Source organism: Monodelphis domestica, chromosome 1 (assembly GCF_027887165.1).
Source record: "Monodelphis domestica isolate mMonDom1 chromosome 1, mMonDom1.pri, whole genome shotgun sequence".
Taxonomy (NCBI): Eukaryota; Metazoa; Chordata; class Mammalia; order Didelphimorphia; family Didelphidae; genus Monodelphis; species Monodelphis domestica.
In genome coordinates this window covers 357920949-357940113 of record NC_077227.1, presented here as the reverse complement: position 1 = coordinate 357940113, position 19165 = coordinate 357920949, and the positions used below count along the sequence as shown (strand labels likewise).

General features: G+C 35.5%; 1 protein-coding gene across 4 annotated transcripts in view; it reads right to left on the bottom strand.

Moving 5' to 3' along the window:
* SGCD (sarcoglycan delta) overlaps window positions 1-19165 on the bottom strand; it is a 1484556-nt gene that overhangs the window by 513212 nt on the left and 952179 nt on the right. The window lies entirely within an intron of this gene.

Here is a 19165-nt window from a genome sequence, read left to right as displayed (position 1 = left end):
AAATAATAGGCAAATACCCCCAAAGATATATGATTTCTTTGGGACAGAGAACCTCCACCCTGGAACTCCCTACACAGATCATGATCCCTGTATCACTTACTAAATTATAAGAGGTTGCCAAAAAATATGTAAAGGTTAAATGACTTTTTGGGATTATAAGACTAGCATTGAACATATCAAGCTCAACATTCTATCAGCTGCTCTCATACAACCTCTCTTTAAAGTTATTTGGGGGATGGAGTGGGGCAGAGGAGTAGGACTTTGTTGGAGGCAAACTGATATTGTTGAATATTAGATATCCTAAGCTTAGCTTAGGAACAGCTAGGTGGTAAAGTGGACAGAGCACCAGGTCTGGAATCAAGAAGATCTGAGTTCAAATCCAGTCACTCACACTTGCTAGGTGTGTGATCTAGTGCAAATCAATTAACCTTGTTTACCTCAGTATTCCCATCTGCAAAATAAGGTAGAGAAGGTAATGACAAACCAGTCCAGTATCTTTGCCAAGAGAACCCATGAACTGAACAACATCAACTACAAACTTAGGTTAAAAATAACAGAGGTAGGAAGGCTACTTAGAATCAATGATTCCTACTCTTAAAAGCATTAGGTTGCCAGAAAGGTAGGACCGTGGGAAATAGAAAGTCTCTCTACACTGGATTCAACAAGAAGAATATTTTCCTAACTTTACTATATGTGTGTGTATGGTATAGTCCTTTTGGCAAATCATAGTCATGATGATTCTATGTGTCAGGTGGCTGTCAGGTAAATTAAAAATGCCCCATTATACCCTAAAGGTCCATAATTAAGCAACTAGAAGACATGGTTCTCTGGGATCTCTTGCTGTCAGATTTTAAGATTAAGATTTCAGCATACTGGATAGAAGTGTCCAGCTGTTAATGGTCTGCCTGAGATGTTACCAAAGGATAGAAAGTCACACCTCTGCTGGAAGGCAGAGGGACTTATGCAGGACAAAATGTTACAAGCAGTAAGTATCCTAACAAACTGGGAAAACTCTTCTCTCATTGGGGAGACAACACAATGACACAACAATTTACTGTATTTGGAGTTAGAAAACTAGATTTGAATCATGACTACCTGTATGACTTTGAGTAAATCATCTAGCATCTCTGGAACTCAGCTTCCTCACCTGAAAAATCAATCATTCAAAAAAGCATTTATTAACCATTTAAGATAATGAGGTGGCTAGACTAAATGATATGAAAGGCTTCTTTCAGGTGTATATAAAATCTATAATTTTATGATTTCCCATAAATTTAATGGCATGAATATACAATTCAATGTGTTGGATTTTTCTTTGGCAGGGCTACCTAGGGCATAGAACACATTGTTGTGAACTTAGGGGACTACAAGGGTAGATGGGATCTCCACCCACATTTTCCAGTAATTAAATAGAACCCTAATTGAGCAATTTCATCCTCACCCAATGGTATAGGTCTTCAGTGATGTTATCTATCAATATTTCATCATAAAGACACATTAAGGAAGTCACAGTGCTACAAGATTTCAGTATGAAGTGAAGCCAGACACTGGAGTTTTACTGGCATAATCATCATCAATAAAATCCCCATTATTTCTCAGTGCTAAAAGGGACAGGTTTATAAACTGAAACATTCTCACAATTCACAAAGAAATCATTTGCTTCTAGAGAGCTACTCAAGGTCAACATGCCAAGTCGAGCTGAGAATGAAAATTCTTCCACTTTTAGGTATCTATAGCCACTGGTATATCCTACACTTTATTGTGAATGGCCTGGTATAGTATTGCTTGACATTTATACCTCAACAATCTCATAAGATAGACATTAGTATTATCTGTACCTTACAGAGAGGGAAAATGAGGTTGAGAAGTAAAGAGACTGGCCCACAATCAGACATGTAGTAAGTGTGTGAGGTAGGAATTAAACCTTGGTTCTATACTTTCACTTGGTTCTACACATTGTTTCTTTTGTAAGAGTATAAGGATATATAGTATATACAGAGAGTTGTAAATTAGTTGTAACACTGCAAATCTTTGCAATATCTTTGACCCATGCCATGCTAATAAGAAATCGCTATACAGTCAGACCTTTAGGAGTCCAGGAACAAGACACTATTCTCTTAGAGCAATAGCCCATTTTTGTTTAATTTCTGTTGACTTAATGATTAGAATTGAGCTGAGTCAGGCTTCAGGAGACAGACTAGCAGTGTGTCATTTTTTTTCTAGATACTCAAGGCTAAACTGTGCTGGAATTTATCTGTTTCTTGCCTGAGAATTCTTCTTACACATGTCATAATGCTCCCCCTTCTCACACTTTATATCTCATCCAAACCAGCTGTTTCTTGATCTTGTTTTGCCCTCTCCAGGCCCCATGGATTTATGCAGACCAGGTCCAATGACTGGAATACATTCTTTCCCCCTATTGAAATTCTTCTTTTCTTTCTAGGTTGATTTCAAGTAGTTTATTCTAGAAAGTCTTCCCTATTTACTTCTACCTAAAATGCTTTCTCTCTTTCTCTCTGAATATATTTCCCCAGAGCAATTTCCCTGGATCTCTCTTTTCTCCCAATCATATTCAATGTTTAAATTTAAATGTAAATGTTATTTAACATCACATTAAGGCATCTAGGTGGTGTTCTATATACAGCACTGATTTAGAATCAGGAAGACCTGAATTTAAATCCTGCCTCTTACACAAGTTTTGTGACCTTTGCTAAGTCACTTAATGTCTCTCAGAATCATTTTTCTCAGTTGCAAATTGGGAATAATAGTAGCACTTAATTCACAGGATTGTTTTGAGGACAAAGTGAGATAACATATATAAAGTAGTTTCTGATCCTTACAGTGCTGTATAAAAGCTAGCTACTGCTGTTAGCTCCAGTAGAGTATAAGCTGCTTGAGCATGTTGGAATAGTATCATGTTTTGCCTTTCTCTGTGTCTCCAGTGCTTAGCATTGTGAGTTGTGCATAATAGGCTTTTAGGAAATTTTGTTGAATAGAATTGAAATGCTTGTATGAGAAATAGCATGTTGTATTAACTCTTTTAAAAATAATTTCCTCACAAAATCACAGAATCTTAGACTTAGAGAGAATTTTTACATTCATGCCTATTGAAATTCATCTAAACAGATAAAAGCCCTATGTTTGAGCTTATATAAATCTTTTTGGATTTCATCACCTACTATTGGGTTAATTATGCCAGCTCTGTATCATCCTCAGATCTAAAGATATAACCAATACTTTTATCTAAGAATGAAAACAAAAAAAAGTCAAATAACACAGATGCCAGGGCACTCCTACCATTTTGAGAATCAACCATTATTATCTTTCACATACTTTCATCAGCCGAAGCAGCCAAAGTAAGAAGAAGATGGAAGAAACCAATAAGAAGATTCAACAGCTGAGATGGCAACGCAGCAAAGCACTGTGGAGTGCTTAGGGTGTGTTGGAGCACAAAAGACAACACGGCTACCCAATGCAGCTGAGGAAGTCTCCAGGTGTAACGATTTTTCGTGCCACTGGACCTAGGCTTCCAGCACCGAGAGAGTGGGACTATCTTAAATCTCCTTCACGCACAAGTGTCTTTGTGCACACTCATCTATACACCATAGATGAAAGCGCACAAAAACAATTGTCATCCTCGGTTACCGAGAGACTACTACTACTTTCATCAACTCCCATGACTTTATCATTTCTATGAAGATGATTTCCAGGCTTCTGTTATCTATTCCTAGTCTCTCTTCTCAATTATGGTCCAATATCACCATATTTGCCTTTGGGGCATCCTGAATTGTATATCCCAAGAGGCATTTCAGCTTTGACATGTCCAAAAGAGAACTCAATATGTCCCTCCCAAAATGTTTTTTTTTCCCTGAACTTTTTTATTATTATTGAAGTAACTGTTATCCTCCCGGGCACCAAAGCCTGCAATTTGGAATACTCCTTCTCTCTCTTTTATCACTACCTCCTTAGTTTTCCCTAAGTTTTACTTAAGACTTAGCTTTAATTATATACCATGTATAGAAAGTCTTTCCTAATCCCTTTACCTGCCAGACTGTTCCCCATGTGATTATGTTCCATCTGCTCAGTTAACAACCTCGTATGTACATGATTATTTATATATTTTCTCCATTACAATTTGTTCACATTGAAGTTAACAGCTATTTTCATTTTCTTTATATAAGCAACTCTTAGCTGCAGTTTATGTGCCTGGAACATCGTTATTGTTCAGTTGTTTCTACTGTGTCTGACTTTTCACAACTCTCTGGGATTTTCTTGACAGAAGTCCTAGAATGATTTGAATTTCCTTCTCTAGATAATTTTACAAATGAGGAAACTGAGACAAATGAGCATTTGACTTGCCCAGGGTCAGCTAATAAGTGTGAGTCCAGACTTGAACTGAGAAAGATGAGTCTTGACTACAGATCCAGTACTTTATTCACTGTGCCACCTAACTGACCCTACCTGGAATATAATAAATGCTTAATAAATATTGTTTTTTGACTAATAGTTACCACTTCAGTAAAACCATTAAAAGGTTCAGAATTAATCTAATTACATTGTTCTCTTGTTCACACATCGCCATCTTTCTAACAAGAATAACATTTGGTTTTATTGGAGACTTTGTTAAAATTTAGTAATCTATATCTATCTATTGCATAACTCTCATAATAATTCATTTTTGGTGAAAGCATTTGGAAACATAATTCTTCTTCCTTTTCTTCCCTTTTAAAAAAGTTATCTTTTCCTTTTCCATTACAAAGATTTCCCCCTTTTATCCCTCCTACTGCTCTGTCTGGTCAGAAAATTGTCCCTTATGTGAATTTTAAAACTACTCCACTCTACTCAGACCTTACTTTAGAAGATCTGATTTAGCTATCTGCAGATTAGTAACAATGGAGATACTTGGTTTAACAGAAGCAAGTCTTGAGAACTCTACATTTCTCCACTCTACTTAGTTTAACAAGGTCAGGAATGCCTGCACCATACTCAAGGATTAAGTATTTGAGAAAATGGCCTTTAACAGACATGTGCAGAAACAGCGGACAGACCCCCTGGGCTGTCCTAAGTCAAGCTGAGCTAACATTGGTACAGATGAGATGCAGGAAAGTGACGTAAAACTGTCTATATAGGGCAAGTCACTTGCTTTCTTTGGTCTCTTTTCCCTGAGAAGTGTTTCTGGCTGGCAGTGTGCTAAGCATTCCGACATCTTGGCATGGTGGCAGCTATTTGTCTGGGTTTTGTCGGTGAGTTTTTCCTTGAGCTAATTCAGGTTCAGTCATCCTGGCTGAGCCCTTTTGGAGTTCAGGCTGATTCCTTCCTCTTTCACACTCCAAAACCTTACTTTCTAGATCCCCTAATCTTCCCACCCAGTACTAGCCAAGTGGGAGAAAATCCTGCACCCTTTCCTTCTCCCTTCTTAATTTCTTTCCACTATATTAATTAAATCACCATAAAATTTCAGACTGATTTGGGTATTTTTATTTATTATTTGGGATATCCATGGCGACCAATAATTAACATAATTTAGGTCACAACAGTAAAATTATCCTTTCCACTAATAACAAAGAATTAAAAAAGAAAAGAAAAAGAGGAAGATTGTGGGAGGGTACACAAATAAATCAATGTTAGAAAACAAAATCTCATACCATATATAATGATTTACATACTCCTACCCACTGTCTTACAAGGAATTAGGAAAATATGTTTTCTCATATCTCTTCTTTGAGGCTAAGCTTGTTCTTCGTAATTTTATAACATACATTTTAGATCAAGATTTTTAAAAATTGTGTCATGAATACTTTCAGTAGTAGGGGGAAGGCTATGAAAAGACTATGTTCCTGGAACAGTACATTTTATAACCAAAAAAATTAAAAATATAAATATAAAATAACATATATAGTATTATAAAGGACACAAATTTTGTTAAAATACTGTATCACATTTTTTAATGTTCTTGGATGTCAGCATTTTAGATTGTTTTGTGATTGTAGCTCTTTCCATTTAGATTGTTGCAATCATTATATGTATTACTTTTCCAGCACTTCTTCATTTTGCATCAGTTTATATATCTTTCCATGCTTCTCAGAATTTAGCATTTCATATAGCATAGTAATGTGCCATTACATTGATGCAGCATCATTTACCTGTTCTCCAACTGTAGGCATCTACTCTTTACTATTCTTTGCTATTACAAAAAGTACTTTGTAAAATAGATTTTTAAAATTTAGAATATTTTTCAATGATTACATGATTCATGATTCTTCCCTCCCTGCTCTTTCCTCCCCCTCCCAAATCCAACAAGCAGTTCCACTGGGTTATTCATGTATCATTGTTCAAAACCTATTTTCGTGTTATTCCTATCTGCAATAGCGTGATCCTTTAACATCAAAACCCAATCATATCCCTATCACATTACATGATCAATCACATATTTTTGAAAGCATTTCCATTTCCATAATTCTTTCTCTGGATGTGGATAGCGTTCTTTCTCACAAGTTCCTCTGAATTGTCCTGGGTCATTTAATTGCTGCTAGTAGGAAAGTCCATTACAATTGATTGTGCCATAGTATATCTATCTCTGTAAAATGTTCTCCTGGTTCTGCTCCTTTCACTCTGCATCAATTCACGGAGGTCATTCCAGTTCACATGGAATTCCTCCAGTTCATTATTCCTTTTAGCACAATAATATTCCAACAACAACAGATACCACAATGTCTTCAGCCATTCCCCAATTGATTCCCTTATTTCCCAATTTTTTGTTACCACAAAGAGCATGGCTATAAATATTTTTGTGCAAGTTCTTTTTTCCTTTATTATCTCAAATAAAGTACTTCTTTAAATATTTTGGTATATTTATAGACTTTTTTTTGCTAATAATGTCCATAGCATATATACCCAGCAATGAAATCCTTGGGTCAAAAGGTATGAATATTTTAGCTGCTTTATTTCCATAATTCCAACTGGCTTCGTGCAATGGACCTACTAATTCTTACTTCACTATGAATGTATTCAATGGCCTATCCAGCATTGACTATTACCATCTTTTGTCATCTTTGCCAAATTTCTGAGTAAGATGAAACCTTAGGGCTGCTTTGATTTGCATTTTTCTTATGGTTGTTATTAGTTTGAAATTCTTCCTTTGAGAAATCTTTGTTACAACCTTTGGCTATTATCTATTGGGAAATGTCTTTTAGTCTTATATGTTTCTGTCAGTTTTCAATATCTGAGAAATTAGGGTAGCTAGGTGGCATAATGAAGAGAGTACCTGCCTGAAGTAAGAAAGACTAATTCTCATGAGTTCAAAACTGGTCTCAGACATTTTCTGTCTTACTAGTTGACTCTGGGCAAATCACTTAACCCTGTTTGCCACAGTTTCCTTATCTGTCAAACGAGCTGGAGAAGGAAATGGTAAACCTCTCCAGTATTACTGTCAAGAAAAATCCTAAATACAGAGTCAAATGACTGAAAAATTACTGAACAACAACAATCTGTGAAATTAGATACAAGGATTTCTTCCCATTTGACCACTTCCCTTATTATCCTAATTTTGGTTGTACAAAAACTTTATCTTTTATAATTGCTTCTACCTCTTGTTTGGTTAAAAATTCATCTCAAGTTCCTATTTATAAAAAGTGTACGATCTGTTTGTATTCTAATTTTATTTTGATATAATTTTTAATATTCAGACCACATATCTATTTTAAATTTCTTATGAGATATGGTATAAGATATTGGTTTAAGACTAATTTCTGTCATATGGTTTTCTGCTTCTAAGTCAAGCAATCAATAAGAATTTATTAAATGCCTTTTAGGTGCTAGGACTGTGCCAACTGCTAGGCTTTCAGAGAAAGGCAAAAGGCAATCCTGATCTCAAGCAGGTCATGATCTAATGGTAAAGACAACATGTGGACAAGTATGTACAAATAAGATATAAATATAATAAATTGGAGATCATGAATAAAATAGAAGACACTAATATTAAGAAGGGGTTGGAAATCCTGTAGAAGGTAAGATTTTACTTTGGACTTGAAGGAAGCTAAGGAAGCCAGGAGGTGGAGATAAGGAGAGAGAGAATTTCTGGCAAGGGAAGACAGCCAATAAAAATGTTAAATTTTGGAAAATTAATGTCTTGTTTAAAGAATAGCAAGGATGTCATCATCACTAGATCACTGAGTATTTGAGGGTGAATAAGGTATAAGAACACTGAAAAGATGGGGGAAGCCAGATCATGAAAAAAATTGATTGACAGGAGATTTTATATCTCATCCTTGATCAAATTCTCAGCAACTCTTAGAAAAGAGGGAATTAGATATTTTTCTTAATCAGTTTCGCTTTATACAACTCTTACTATGTTTCTCTGATTTCTCATATTTGTTGTTTTATAACAGAATATTCTCTATTATGTATAAATATGAAACTGTATTTAGTCATTCTCTAATCACTGAGCCCTCACTTCATTTCCAGTGTCTTTCTATAGCACAAAAAGTGCTGTTAAGAATATTTTGGAATGAAAAATATTTTTCTTTCTTTGACATCCTGGTAGTACATACAAAATAGTAGGATCACTAGCTGAAAGGTTATGAATAATTTAATTATGTTTCTTCTTTATGTAATTCCAAATTGTTTTCCTGAAAGTCAGCACCAATTCACAGCTCTTTCAGTACATATCAGTGTATAAAACCAATTATTTTTCCATAGCCATCCTAATAAATAACATTTTAACCTTTTATCACCTTTTTTCAATGTGCTTACTGGGCATAAGGTAAAAATAGTGGGTATGAGTTGTTCTAATTTATATTTCTCATGTTCTTAAATTTAAAAAAAATACAACTTTTTTTCAGTACCTGCTATATGCCAGGCACTATACTAAGAATCATAAACACAAACTAAAAAGAAATCCATACATATAAGTATGTTATATCATAACTTGAGACAAAAATATATATGGGATTTCTTCACATGGTTGAGGAAAATTTTAATTTTCTTAAAGACTGCTTGCTAATATATATTTTAAAAAACCACTTAACTACATTCTCAGTCAATTGTTCTTCCTAATCCCAAGGTACTTATTAACTAGGAGCATTTCTGCTTCCATACCTGTTATTCTCTGATTTAGATTTTTGTGAACGAAGCCTGGAGAGGAAGAAAACTTTTTTGGTGACATTTTAATTAACACTTAGAAATAGAGGTTCTGCTCATTGTGGAAATTCAGTATGAAGAAACTCTTTTACCAAGACAGTGACCTCCCTCCATGTTGGGGCTGCTACTTGTTTCATTAATTTTAAATTTTTGACTGAAAAAAAAATCACTGGTGTCTTTCTTTCCTATTTTTTTTAAATTAGAAAAAACAAGAGACCTCTTGGCATCCATTGAATGTTTATAGGATTGTACATTTTGAAGATCTAGAGTGGGGAGAGAGATGATGATCCACCATTTCTAGGAGGTTGAAAATACCATATTTGAATAAATAACTAAATATTTAATAGAAAAAATAATCAGGAATCGGTGTGTCTTTGACTTTTATGCACACCCTCAAGAGTTAAAGTGAATTGTACTAGCAAATCCAAGGGCAGTTAGTAGAAAAAAAGTAAATTTGAGTTTGAATTAAATTTTTATAGATAAAATGTTAGAATGTTTTCATTCTTTTGATTTATCAACACACAGATCTATGTCTTTTCAGGTTATACTTCCTATGCCTACCAATTACATAGGCTAGTAGTACTAGATGATCTGAAAGAATCTTTCCTTTGAACACAAAGACTGAAGTGGCTATTAATAGAATCAAGGAAAATTAGGATAAATTAGTTTAAAATTCCCTGCGGACAAATTTTTCGTTAATTGCTGTTAATGCTAGCTAAAGCCAAAACTAAAGGGTCATTCAGGACGTCATTATATAGGACTATAGAACCATGTTGGCAAAGACATAGCATGTGTGCCCTGGCATGCTCAAGGTGGCTGGTCTGTTCCCCTCTCTACCTTACCTGGGAGAAATGTTCACATGTCTTGCCCCTCTTCCCAGCAGTGCAATTGGAGCACTTACTTCTTCCACTATCTGAGTTAATTTGGGGTGGTGGTGGGCTCACAGGCAGCTTGAATATGCAGCTTGGTCACACTATCTCTAAAAATGTGCTACAGAGTCATGCTCAAGCTAGAGGAACTTTGGAATGGAAATATAGAATTAGAAAGGGTGCTTTAATATAATATACCATTTGGGAGCAGAGGTCCAGCTAAGATGTAGAGATTTTGCAACTGACTTGGTGTGAAATAAGAGTAAGGATGATGCCTTTGATAATAAAATAAAAAAGTCAAAGGAAGAGTGGCTTTAGGGGGTTGCAAATAATGAGGTCTGAGCAACTTTGGGCAAATCATTTAAATTCTCAGTGCCTCAGTTTCCTTATCTGATAATACAGAGCTAGATGCCCTCTGGGGTCCTGCTGATCCTTAATCATCAATAACCCTTGAAGTATCTTTTGAGATTCTTCTATAATAACCAATTAAATATGTCCCCCACTAGGTATCTTAGATACAATCCACAAATCAGTTATCTTTTCAATTTGCAGCTTTCATGATGCACAGTGATGCAATGGCTAACAGTGAGGCAATGACTATTATCTGTCAATTGGCTGAAGTCACTGAATGACCTACCAATGGTTTGATTATCTCTTAGCTAAGTATTTGCTCTCAGAATAGAATGACTTATTTAACTGAGGACTGCTGTTTTCACCAGGAACTGTTAGCTCCTTAGAAAGACAGCTGTTTGTTCCAGTAAAATGATCAGTTGTATTTGGGCTTACTCATTGGTCCCTGGGACAGAATCAGTTAGAATGTTTCTCATTGCTGTATCTCAATTATGCATTTTGGAAACCGCAAATAGTTCCCATGTTTCCCCATTTTTTTGTTAAAAGCTCAAGGAACAGGCTGAAGACAAACTCTCCTAGAAAAGGGTGGGGGTGGGGTAAAATCAGGTACAGTGAAACAAATTAAAATTCTGTTCCTTTTTTGAGCTCTGTTGTGAGTTTGGTTCTATAACTTTTAAGTAAGCCTCCCTCCTGGTACCTAGACAAAGCTGAAGGTTTGGCAGCACTCAAACCTGAAGTCCTGGGGATCAATAACTAGCCATTGTTTGTTCAATGTATTTAAAGGGGGGGGGGTGTCCTCTAGCTCTATCCTGCTTTTAGGAAAGAAAAAAAAAAGGAGGCACAGAAACCTTGGTTATGATTGTGGAGCTTCTACATGTGCTGCTCAGAGGGGAACAGCAAAAAAGAAAGGCAGATGGGAGCAGAGCATAAAAGAAGCTGCCTGAGGCCTTTGAGACCAAGTTAAGCTTGAAGGGGAGAAAAAGAAAAAGGAAGTAATCACATCTGTGGAAATGGGACATTGGAATGCATTAGGAGCTCTCTTTCAATAGAAGAGTTCTCTTTGTATTTTCTACTTTCTCTGAAAAGGTTATTTTTTTCTGGGTTTGTACTTTTTTTGCTAATTATTTAAATATTTAACTTTTACACTTTAATTTTTAGAGCAAGGAGATGATTTTTCCCAGAAGGAGTTATAGTCTTCTGGTTATTTTTGTATGTTATCACTGAAGTGAGTTCTGTCCCTCTCCAGCCTTGGATTGTACAACCCTAATTCTCCCAGTGATGGCAGTACGCATTTATTTACAGCACCAAAAATAGCCAGAGGAAACCTCCTAAGGCAAGCTATACTCCCTATAAGATAAGGTGAGAATGACAGATTTTATGGTTTTCTGAGATTCTTGGAGAGGGATTGGTGGATAAACATGGCTTAAAGAACTTTTTGCCTCATTATAAATATGGGTCCAAGTACTTCCATTGTTTAGCAAGGAGTTTTCTCCCCTAAAGCAGTCCTAAGTACCTGTGGAGTAGAGGTCCTCCCTCTAAGATTCACAATAGCTTTTACGGGGACAGTGAAGACCTTGGCTCAAACTCAGAGGACAATAAAGTAGCAACACCCACTTCAAAAATTGAGAAATTATTGAGAGGGTAAAACACTGTTTATATGTATATATATATATATGAAAGTATTCATGGAAGCTTTGCTTGTTATGACAAAATTACTAGAAATAATACAAATGCAAAGAATAGGAGAAATGACTGAATAGGTTGTAATATTTATAATGTAATGGATAAATGATAAATACTGAAAATAAAAAGAAAATAAGGGAAATATATGAAGAGATGAAAAGAGAAGAAAGGGAAATAAGAATAATATATACCATGATTATATATTTAAAATAGCCACAAAATCAAGAGAAAAAAATATCCAAGTTAAATAAATCCAAAGGGAACTCAAAAATAGAAGATATTTATATTAGCATATATAATGTTCATATTTTAAAATAAATTTTAAACAATTTGGTGTTTGTGGTTTTGCACAAAATTTTTTAATTTTTTTGTTGGTGGTAGTTACAAAGTATATAATAAAAATAAATAAATAGAAGTTTTTCTACTTCTGTGTTTCCTATACTTATTCCTTAAAAAACATTTCCTTATTTCTTCCTATTTGAACTTTTTTCCTTTCCTCCATTTTCAGTTCTTATTTCTTCAGCCCCTTCTCTGCACTCACCCATGTATTCCTTCCTTCCTAACTTTCTTTGTTCTTTTCTTCTTTTCTCCCTCCCTCTTTTCCTTCCTTCTTTCATTTCTCCCTCCCTTCTCACCCTTTTTCTCTTCCTTCCTTCCTTCCTTCTTCCTTCTTTTTTCCTTTCTTCCTTCCTTCCTTCCTTCCTTCCTTCCTTCCTTCCTTCCTTCCTTCCTTCCTTCCTTCCTTCCTTCCTTCCTTCCTTCCTTCCTTCTTTTCTTCTTCAATGTTTCCTTTCTTCTTTCTTTAATTATCTTCTTAGTATTCTGCTAAATTCAGGGAAGGTGAATGTGATATGGTTAATAATCTCAGGAAACTTATAGTAGGGGAGAAACAACTATGCATCATTACATTACAAACAAAGAACATTGGGAATTTTGAGAAAAATAATTCATTCCTACCTGGAAATATCAACTGAGTTTTCATGGAGAAGATGGTATCAAAATTTTAAAAGATGGGGCGGGGGGTACTTCAAGAGAAAGAAATGGAGTGGAAGGGCATTACACAGGGAATGAACAGTATAAGCAAAGACACTGAGTTAGAAAAACACAGTTTATTTTTAGGGATTAATGAATATTCAAACTGAGTTTCAACAGGGACAATACAAAAGGTTTGATCCTATAGACGATATTACCATTTAGACCTGCAAGGGTTTTTAGAGATCATTGATTTTAAGACCCCTATTTTATAGGTGAGGAAAGGAAGACCATAGATGTAATGTCTTGCCCAAGGGTTACTCATGTAGAAAATATCAGAGCCAGCATTTCAACCTAAGCCTTGGGACTCCAAATCTACAGCTTGTTCTATTATTTTGGCAGATTGGGAAAAATGTTGTAAACTCAAATAAGGAACTTGGATTTTAGACATTAGATGATAAGAAACTACTGAAGGATTTTTTATTGTTATTGTGTTTAGCAGAGGAGTGACTAGAAGAAAACTATGCTAGAGCATATCAAAAGGAAGAGAAGTCTAGTCACAGTGGGATGCCTTTGGAAGCTGTTGCGATACTCCATTTGAGCGATCATAACAGCCTGAACTATAGCCATGACATTGTGAATTGTAAAAAAAAGAGAGAGATGCAGGAAAATTGTGGAGGTTAATGTCTTTTTTCCCATCTTCCTTTTACTATTTTGATTCTTCCAAATAATAACCAAGATGATTTCAGAAATTCTCTTGGTAGTATGAGTGCAAAAGTGCTTTAAACATCTTCCAGTGTATCCCTGTGATTTCCTGAAATACCCCTATCAAGTTCAAACTGAACTAGAAGCATTCTCTGTGAGGAATAACATTAAAATAACTATCATTCATCAATGCTGCCATTTGAGGTGATTTATTAGACTGGCCTTATCAGTTATCCTGGGTCATAGAACTGGTGAGTTTTGTTGGAGGTAGAAGAAAATAAGGAAACAGAATAAGAAGCATTGCCTAGTGGGCCAGAAGAAGGATACTAGGTATTTGAGAGAAGAGGAATAAGAGAGGTGAGCCATGGGGCAAAAAAGGAGCAAAGAAAACCAACTATGTCCTACAACATAAATTGCTCTGGGATTTCCAGCCCATTCTAAAGGATGATTAACCATAGCAAATCCTTTTTAGGGACAGACGACTATAGGAGACAGGCAACTTCTCTGTCTCTAAGAACCATTCCTGTATGAAGGTATTACCTGGGTGATTCTTACACCATCAACACTAAATCTTTTCTCTTCAATAGAACAGAGACACTGAGAGGTTTTCTCCTCTTCCCTCCCCACCTGTGAATTCCCTTCTAATTAGTTGATTGTTCCTATAATTTTCAGGCTCTTTTGGGAAATAATTTTAGGTGTATAGGCTAGCAAGGTTTGTTATTAGGCATAATGGAAAGTTCGCCTTTTCATTTTTTCTGCAACAGTAATATAATCACCCTGAATCATTATCAAACCACAGTATGTGGGCTGAAAATTTTAGGTGACATTACTATAATACAGACATCTGCAGGGATATGTTTTTTTTTCCTCTTTTCTTCTCCAGGTATTTACTAATTGGACAAGCCATCTTTATTAAAAAATAATGAAATCTTTTTTACTTTGGTGCATTATTAAACAAAATCTCTATTTTGCTGCAGTCAGGTACATTTTGCCTCTTCTTCCTTTCAAAAGGATTTTTACAGAAAGTGCATAATCTAAAGAGTAGATCATAGAAAATATTTTTTTCTACAAAGACCTTAATTATTCAATTAATTATCTTAAGGTGCCTAAATGTATTATCACTAGCTGAGTAGCCCTATTCTTTAATTTATTGTACCAGAGAACTAAATATAAATAAAGATGTATACTAGTGTAGCAGACATGTGCCAATCAGAGTCATTCCTTTACCCTACTCTCTTCTGTGAATGTGGAAGGGAACTCCTGAGAGTACATGTGGAAAAACACTATGCTGAAACTTCCAGGTGGGAACATGTGCAGGAAATTTGCAACTTGGAATGTTACCTGAGAAAGAGCTGAAACCTAGCACTAGCGATGAGAAGCAATGCCAAGAGAGGGCAGATAAGGAAGGGGAGCCTGGGTTAGCTTGGGGGAATTTCCTAGCCTATTAGCACTATACTGAGGGATTGAACGTCATCAAGAAAAATATGGTAAATATCCTGATCTATAGAGATAAATGGAGCTCTTCTGGGACAGAGAGGTACAATGATTTGAGAGTGAAGGAGAGTAGTATGAAAGACGCTGGGATTTAATTAGACACAGAACCAATGCTAGGATCAAGGATCTCCTTAATTGGTATCGTGAGTTTAAAGAGCTTTGACATAATACCTCTGGGAAGTAAAGGAAGCTGAGCAGAAGAAGTTCTTGCTATTATCTGCTAAGGATTCATATATGAATCCTCTGTGTTGATAATGCATTAAATATGAAAATCTATGTTTATTGTCCTTCTTATTGAGATGCTTGCATGGAATCTAATGTGGGACTATTCAAAGAAATGAAGAAGATTCTGATTTTTCTGTTGTGGTGGAATTTGCTGTGATTATCAATCAATCAATAATCATTTATTTAGCACCCATTGCCTGACAAGAGGACTGGATTGATATGGTCTATGGGGACATAAAGAGTCAGACACTACTAAACAATAAATGTGCTACCCTCCTAGGTGCTGGGATTCAAAAATAAGGAAAAGATTGCTACACCCTCAAGAAGGTTATAATCTAATTAGTGACAATTGATAAATGGTCAAGTGATATGAATAGTTTTGAGATGAAGAAATCAAAGCTATATATAATTATATAAAAATGCATGTCATTATTGATTAGAGAAATCCAAATCCAAAGAACTCTGAGATGTCGCAAAGATTAGATACTGAAAACGAGAGTTAAAGCGGAATCCAGGATGTCCCTGAGGTTGTGCACTTGAGGGAATGGGAAGATGGTTAATATAACATCTTAAAAGTGGAACTTACTCCACATGTCAGAGACCAGATTTTGAAACCCAAGTTATACCTGTTTCATTACAGCTTTTTACATAATAAAAGTTCTCTCTTTTCAATCAAGTTATTTCCAAAGCATAGTATTGTCATGAACAAGTAGCATCAAGACTAGTATATGAAACAAAATAAATATTATCATCTTATACACAATGATGAATCTACAAGGAAATCTCTGTTCTTTAAAATTGTTATCAATGGCCTGGATAAAAATATTCCTATAAAATGTGCAGGTGGCAATGATGCTGGAATGGATAGCTGACTTGTTGGATATTGGAACTAAGATCCATAAAAAGATTTTAATATACTAGACCCCTAGGAAAAATTTCGTACAATGAAGTATACAAGAAATAAATGTGAAGTTTTATAATGGGGTTCAACAAAGCCAAAAAATCCCTAAAAATACAGGATAGGAAAGGCATGGTCAGACAACAAATTATGTTGAAAGCTATCAAGGGATTTTAATAAACTCCAAGATCGATGTGATAATAAATACTTTTAGAACTGAACAAAAGAGCAATCAAAAAAGCCTTGTCACTTGTCTATACTGGTAGACAGAATGTCCATAAGAAGTGGCCTCTCTCTTAGAAATACTGCTTTAATTCAAAGTTCAGATCAAGAGTCATCTTCTAGATAAAGTTCCCAGGTGCCAGGAACTCTGTCTCTCAAAATAACCCTGCATTTGCCAGTCCTCCGCATTATCCTTTTCTCTTCTGATAAGACCTCAGTGGAGGGCAGGACTATGGACTCAAGGACCTCTATTGAAGGAAGGGGTTCAGAACAGTTTTGGTTCCCATTCCCCACCATTCATACTACTCTTTTGTTGGATACCTTTATTTTTTCCCTTATCCTAGTCCCTTCTACTTTTCAAGTTCCTTTTATATGCTCTTTCCTTGATCCCTATTAAATTGTAGCCTCCTTGAGAGAAGAGGCTGTCTGTTTTTATTTGTATTTATATGTTCAATGCTTATCCCAACATGTCAGCTATCTTTCCCAGCATTATTGTCACCTGTGAATTTAAGAGGAATGCCTTTATCCATGCTATTAACAAAAAAAAAAAAGAATATTACAGAGAAAGGAGAGATCACTGGTCACAGTTCCTTAGTCTCCTCCTTCTAGATTCATCATTGTGGTATAGAAGGTAATTTTTGTTTCCTATACTGACACATAGTAGGCACTTAATTATGTTAACTATTTTTTCACATATATTTTGTACTTATTTATTGTATATATTGTTTCTCTTATAGAATATATGGTCTTTGAGTGAAGAAAATATTTTGTTGATGTCTTTGCAAATCCAGAGCATAAATCAGTGCCTACTTAATAAGAGCATGCTAATTGATTGACTAAGGGCAGCTAGGTGATGCAGTAGATAGAGTGCTGAGTCAGAAACAAGAAGAATTTCAGATACATGCTAGTCGTGTGACCCTGAACGAGTCACTTAATTTTATTTGTCTCAGTTTCCTCTTCTGTAAAATGAGCTGGAGAAGGAAATGACAAAGCTCTCTAGTAACTCTGCCAACAAAAACCCAAAAAGGAGTCATGAAGAGTTTGATCTGAAACAACTTAATAAACAACAATGAATATCCACTGTATTGCTATGGTTCATCAAAGACATCAAAGAAACAGATTTAGGCTTGATCTAAGAACCTTCTAGCAACTAGAACTACCTAAAAGTGGCGTGGACTACCTCAGATCAGATCTAGAGATAGAAAAGGCTGTTTAACCTAACTCTCTCTTGTCACAATTGAGGAAACTTAGGTCAATGTAGTAGTTTGAACATTCACACCAAGGTAGGATTTAAATGCCAATGTTGTGAGTCCAGTCAATACTCTTTCCATCATGCCAGAAAGTTAGTGAGTTTCCCATCATAGGCAGCAGCTGTATGAATCTTATTTGTGTGTCCTGAGAAAAAGAATTCCCTTAGCCTCAGTTTCTTTAACTGAAGAATGAATTGGTTGGATTAGATCAGATTGCCTCTGGGGTCCCTTCTAACTCTATATCAATGATTTTGGAAATGCTTTAGAGGATATTCCTGCTCAGAAACAGATTGGACTTAGATGCCACCCAATGGAAAGATCCCTTACCTGCTCTAAGTCTGAGTTAGTTTAGAATTTAGTTGTCCAACAAATTACCTTAACTCAAGGAATTATATTATCTTACTAACAAGTCTTGGAAGATACACATGTTTGCCAGGAAGTCTGTTATCTCTGTAATGGTGACACCCTTCAAGAAAGTCTTGTGTGTTATCACTATGACACTAACTAGTGATACAGATGGCATCACCAATGAGCTTTCCATAGCAACAAAATGGAAAGAGAGGTTGTTGCTAGCCTGCATTAGAGCCTTCTATTCAATCATATTGTTTTCCATAGACTATGGTACTTCAGACTTTGTAATGAATTATATTGATTCCCACATGTGATCCTTTTTGTTCTTTGTTCTCTTATATTTCCCCAAAACCTATGAAGATTAGTGAGTCCTATCTCATGATCTTTTGGCTGAATGAGGAACTGAGGGACTCATTTTGTTGATTATTGCTAGCCTTACCAATAAATTGAATAAGCCTGGAACATTGTGCCTCAGTTTAATCTAATTTCAATGGTAACATACTTTAAAGTTTACAAAGCTTTTTTTCCCTGTATATTATGTCACTTGATCAAAAGAAACCAATTATATTGGAACACAGGTATCAAAATATTAAAAAAAAAAGAAGAAAGTTAATTAGCAGTGAGATGACTCAGTGGATATAGAGCCAGGCCTGGAGATGGAAGGTCCTGGGTTCAAATTTGTCTCCAGATACTTCCTAGCTGTGTGACTCTGGAGAAGTTACTTAACTCCCATTGCTTAGCCCTTACCTATCTTCCTCCTTGTAACCCATACATAGTATGGATCCTAAGGCAGAAGCTAAGGGTTTAAAAAAAAGAAGTTCAACAGTCCCAGGTTAAGAACCTTGGTATAGCTGAAATTATGTTTCCTCAGTAGTACTTTCCCATCCTACTCCTGTCCATACTTCTTTTTTTCATTTTCTTAACTCCTTCACTACTTATCATCTGAACTGAATTATTTATCATTTAATCATAAAATATATTTTTGTATTTAATAGTTTCGGGTGCAA